The sequence below is a fragment of the Magnolia sinica genome, chromosome 17 (genome assembly GCF_029962835.1).
Source record: "Magnolia sinica isolate HGM2019 chromosome 17, MsV1, whole genome shotgun sequence".
NCBI classification, from domain to species: domain Eukaryota; kingdom Viridiplantae; phylum Streptophyta; class Magnoliopsida; order Magnoliales; family Magnoliaceae; genus Magnolia; species Magnolia sinica.
The window spans coordinates 69,498,427-69,504,594 of record NC_080589.1 but is presented as its reverse complement, the minus strand read 5'-3'; positions in this window follow the sequence as shown (position 1 = coordinate 69,504,594).

The window sequence follows — 6,168 nt, the reverse complement described above, 5'->3', positions numbered from 1 at the left end:
TACTCGCCCTCCTCTTACCCTACCCGGCCATCCACAGCTTGCTGCTAGCCCTCCTCCTGTTGCCGCTTGCCAGTCCAGCCGTCGCCCTGCCCACTAGTAAGCACTCAAATTGAAAACTCGAACTTGGCTTAAAAGCTCAAGCTTGAACTTGGCTCGAACTCGGCTCAAAAGCTCAAGCTCGAACTTGGCTCGAACTCGGCTCGAACTGGTCCGATCTGCTGACCAAGTCGAGTCAAGCTGAACATGGTGGCTCGATCATCGAGCCGAGCCAAGCCGAACACAAGTTGGGTGTGTCTGTTAACCGAGCTGAAGCCAGCTCGACTCAGTTCAACTCGGTCTACACCACTATTCACGAGTCTATTTGATAGGTCAAAATACTATTCGAGAGGTCGACAGAACTGTTTAATAAGTTGAAATATTGTTCGATGGGTCAACAAAATGAGTCAACAAGTCAAAAATCATAGAATTTCCCATTTAAATTTTTTGACACTTTTTGATTATTTCGACCACTTGACTTGACCGGTCGACAACAGGTCAACGAACGCAAAAAATTTATGCGATTTTTTGAATTTATTTTCTAGTTTAATTAAGACTCTTTGATTACGTTTTTAAGGTTTATTTAGAGTTATTTAAAAGGTTAAACTCGTTTTTATTATTCATTCAAACAATAAAATTTTTAGAAGTTATTCTATTTTCTCTCGTGGATTTGAAAAATCTCTTGTAAATTCAAGAGGGTTTCATGGATTCAAGACGTTTATGGATTGAAGAAGACTGTGCTCGACCTCATCACATCCTCCCCTATTTCACAGGTCTACTCTTCTCCCGTTGCTATCCTTGCAGGGGGTTTCCTCTGTTCTTCCTGGCACCAAACTATGCTGGGCTGGAATTGGAATTGGCTGCTTGCAGGGGCTTCTGGCAGGGGCGGGTTTGTATGTATTTTTGTATGCTGCTTGGATGGATGCAAGGAAAGCTGTGTGGAGGGTGTCTTTTGGGTAGTTGGACCATTGGGTCGTTGGATCTGTGCGTTCTCTGATAGGTTCTCCTGGTGCAGTTTGAAGCCAATGGTTGGGTCGGCAGGCGGATTGGGGCCAGCTGGAGTCTACCCTCTTAGTAAGGCCCATTCCTCTCTTTTCTACTCTTTGTTAGTTTTTTTTTTTTTTTTTTGGCAATAAGTCTGTACACTTTCATTGGTAATATAATGCTGGTGGAGTAATTCCACCTTCTTTTGAAAAAAAAACTTTTTTCTTGTTGCTTAGTTGATGTGTGTGCAGGTGAGTCCTTCATGCTTCGGTTGTAGACTTACATGAGTTTCAGATTGGTGTGATGCTTGCAAGGTTGCAACTTGAAATGTGGGTTGACCCCAGTGAATAGACCAGAACAAGGGTGTAAGTTCAGCATCCAATTCGTCCATCATCACCCATAGTTATCATGCTCGGTCATCTAATTACAATTATAATCTAAAAATTTTATAAAACTTTTTACTCTTATACTTGATTAGAGAGCTAATAAAGAAAATTATTTGAATGACCAAAATAGCCGTCTAATAATTGAGCCTTAAAACGTTTAAGTTCATCCAATGTGGCCTACCTCAGTTTTAGACTAGAATAATTATTTTTTACATTTTCCCTCCATCCCGGTGAGTAACACCTGATGAATGGGTTTGATGGAATATCCAGACCATGGTGGCCCCACCACGCAAACCTATTGTTCCAATATTCATTGTTTCATGTGGTGTGGCCCACTTGAGTTATAGATGATCTAGTTGGTTTTTGGCCACATGGCTGAGCTTTGAGGGACACACCTTATGACAGACTGTATGTCTTAAAGATAACATGGTGGCTCCTCGGAGCTGGGGTGTTGTATGGCCTGTATAAAGGACTGTCGTGGCCTTACTAGGTCATACAAATATAGCTAGGCACAGGACGACTCTCGGCTCGAATGACTCATTCAGATTCGATTCAATTCGAACCGAGTGAGTGAGTTGATCCGAATTGAGTTGACTTTGTCCAATCCAAACTCAACTGAGTCGAGTTTGAGTCACCCAGTAACTTGACTTGACTCAACCTAAAATCTAACTCAGTACTAACTTGACTCGATCAAAAACTTGACTCATACATATATATTAAAAAAAAAACAAAAATAAAAAAAGAAACCTCAGATCTAACGCCTTATATATGAGATGTCACGTAGCTAATGGAGAAGCTGCAATTCTGGCAAGTGAATCTAGGTTTTGAGTTGTGATTTTAGCCCTTGGATACCCGCTGCACCTGACCCGATTTGGTGCCAACTCAACCCAACTCAGTACTTGTAACCGGGTCAGACTCGGTCCCAATTAGTTCATGCCAGACCCGGACTAATAAGATCAAGTTAGGATGCTAGACTTGATACCGTGTCGGGTTAAGTTCAGGTTAGGCATATTTCAAAACCAAAATGGAGTCGTGTCAACCCTAACTCAGTCCGACTCAACTAGATGCCCAGCTCTACATACAGATGGCATAACTTGCATTGATTGACCACTAAGTAGAATGAAAATACATTATATCCAATGCACCCAGTCTACAAGGTACTCCGCCACATTTTCGACTCCGCCACATTTTCTCCATGGATCATCAAAATCGGTCCAATTTAGGACTTGGATGGGACACACCATAAGCAACGGTGTGAAATCATTCCTAAAATTTGTAAATTAACGTGTTGCAATCATGTGAGTATTGAAATGTCCTGAGCATCATTTCATCTTGGTGGTCCACGTCAGAAGAATAGATTGGATGGCATATATATATTGACCACCCAGACAAGTTGAACGGTTTGAATTATGGCCCTCCCCATCTCAATTGTTTTTAATAGCTTATGCCAACTACGTTGGAAGTTGGCAAACGGATGGATGCGTTGGCCTCCCCAACGTCACAACGTAAGTCACGGTATTGGGCCCTTTAGAAGGGAATCGGATTGGCCGGTGTACCATACACGAGCTATATAACTGGTGTAGGTATGTGTCGTGCTAAGACGAGCGCTGACGCTCGTCGAGAACGGTTCAAAGGAGGTCAAAGTTACATGGGCGCAACAATGATATATTTGTTATATCCACGCCGTTCATACATTTTTAGAGATCATTTTAGAGCATTATCCAAAAAATAATCATATCCCAAGATCAACTGGACCACACCACAAATAGCAGCGGAGATAATGATTTTCACCGTTAATAGCAGCGGAGATAATGATTTTCACCGTTAAAAAATTCGTAGGGCCAACATAACATTTATTTTCCATCCATTCTATTTATAAGGTCACAGGGACCTGGATGAAAAGGAAAAACAAATTTCATATTAATCCAAAACTTCTGTGACCTCAAAAAGGTTTCAATGGTAGACGTTCAATCCCCCGCTGTTTTTTGCATTGTGGTACGATCCTTATATATGTCTTATTTTTTGTCTCAAGTCTTTTTACGAGCTTGCAAAATGGATGGACGATTTGGATATAACACATACCTCATGACGGGACCGACAGAACTTGCTGATGTCAAGACATCAGCTATATAGCTGATGTATGGTACACCAGCCAATCCGCTTCCAGAAGCCAGCAAAGCCATCCTTCTAAAAGGTGTGGAATCACATGCGATGCCTGTCGTTAGTGGGGCGCGGAATAGATACTGACAAGGTCAGTAGCCAAATCGCTACTGAAGTGATGTCACCAAGCTGTGTGAACCCCACCATGATGCATGTGTTGTATCCATACTGTCCATCCATTTGGAGAGATCGTTTTATGGCATTAGAAAAATATTGAGATAAATCTAAAGTTCAAGTGGACCCCACCATAGAAAAAAGTGGAGACAGTGACATCCACCGTTCAAAACTTCTTATGCGCCACAGAAGTTTCCCGATCAAGCTTACATTTTTTTTTTCACTTCATCTATCTCTATATTAACTTATGAATAGTTTGGATCTAAAAAATACATCATGGTGGGCCCTATAAATGTTTCAACGGTGGGTGTGACTGATCTCACAATTTTTTGTGGTGGTTCCACTTGAACTTTAGATCTATCTCATTCTTTTTCTCATGCCATAAAACTATCTCTACAAATGGTTAGACGGTATGGATACAACACATGCATCATGGTGGGGTCCACAGGCTTGGTGATGTCACTTCAGCGGGGATTTGGCTACTGACCTTGTCAGTATTTCGCGCCCTCGTTAGTGGCAGCCTAAAAATCTCTTTTGGGCCCACCATGTTTTATATGTGAAATCTACTGTCCATCAGCTGTATTCCTCAAAGCTTATGCCAATGGGCCAAAATCATCCAGATGTATTGAATAGGAAACAGTTTGAAAACCTTTTTGAAAATTGTATCAGAATGTAAATTATATATTAATTAAGTAGTTCTTTCCAAAATTTTCCTAAAAATTCCTTTTACATTACTGTAATTAAATACTTAGCACTTTGGATTTGGGAGGATTTGAGGGGATTTTAAATCCCCCTTTGTTTGGCCCCACAAAGTAATTGGAGATTTCAAATCCCCTCAGATAGTTTGAAATCTAAAGTAGAAGCTAAGATTTCATCTAAAATCCTCCCATGAGTCGGATGTGTGTCACTGGGCTACTAATTTTTTGGGCATGTGTCCCATGAATGATATCAGAATAATTAGATTATCAACTGCATTACTAAAATTATTTTAAGAGGATGATCTGTGCAGTCCAAACATTGTTCATGTGAATCAATAGTTAAAAATCGTTGGTTAATCACTCAGTTGTAATCTTATACTTGTGGCCCATCTGAAACTTAGAATTTCATCATTTATGCCAAAGTATATATTTTAACGGGCTTATTATTGTGTCAAACATTACATAAGTAAACTAATTAATAATATTAAAGCTGATTTAGTAATTAAATTCAAACCCCTCTGGATGTATCATGCATAATTACTTTTAGATTGAGATTCTAAATCTAGTATGCCTAACACAATTGGAGTATTCCAAATTTAGGATATTTCCAAATCCCTGGTGCCAAACGAGGCCTTAAGAGATTAATGACTTCAAATATACTATAAATACAGGTATTAGACTGTAATATTCCCTAACTTAAAAGACCTCCCAAAGCCGTTGAGCATTATATACTTTGCTGGTAGGCAGAAATATGTGCAAACCCGAGGAAATGGATGGACTACTCCCCCTCAGCAACTGTGGCTGGTGGTCGGTGCTCTGTGAGCACCCCCATGATGTATGTGTTTCATCCATGCCGTTCATCCATTTTTACATATCATTTTATGGCATGATCCCAAAAATAGAGGATATAAATATCACGAGGACCACACCACAGGAAAACAATAGTAATTGGATATCTATCATCAAAATCCTCCTAAGGCCCGTTGTCCTGTTTATTTGACATCCAATCTGTTGATTAGGTCATACAGACTTAGATGAAGAGAAAAAACAAAAGATCGGCTTGATCCAAAACTTTTATGGCCCCCAAAAAGTTTTTAATGGTGTATGTTCATTCAACACTATTTCCTGTAAAGTGGCCCACATGAGATTGGGATATACCTCATTTTTTGTCTCATGCCCTAAAATGATCTAGAAAAATAGATGGACGGCATGGATGAAAGACATACATCATGGTGGGACCCACAGGGCACCGACCACCAGCCATTGGCTGGCGAATCCGTTTCCCGAACTGGATGGGCAGTGAAAAGTGAGCCCCGATAATTTTGAAAAGAAAAAAAGAAAGTGTTCCTCGTTGCAGAGCAAGACTGAGGTGATAGTTTACAACCATATTGCAAGTGGTGATGAGCACATGGACGCCATACATGCAGTGATCCAGGCCGTCCAAATTATGGGGTCCACTGTCAAAGGGATCCTGACCGGAAAAGGCACTAATTAGAGAAAACGGATTGGCTACTTCCCCTGCCACCAGCCAATGGATGGTGGTCGGTGCTCCGTGGGCCCCACCATGATGTATTTGTTTCATCCATGCTGTCTATATATTTTTATAGATCACTTTATGGTACGTAGACAGAAACGAAGTATATCCCAAACTCTATTGGACCACATTACAGGAAGTAGTGTTGAATGAACGTCAACCATTAAAAACATTTTGGGAGCCATAAAACTTTTGGATAAAGCTGATATTTGTTTTTTCCCTTCATCTGGGTCTTTATAACCTAATAAACATATTC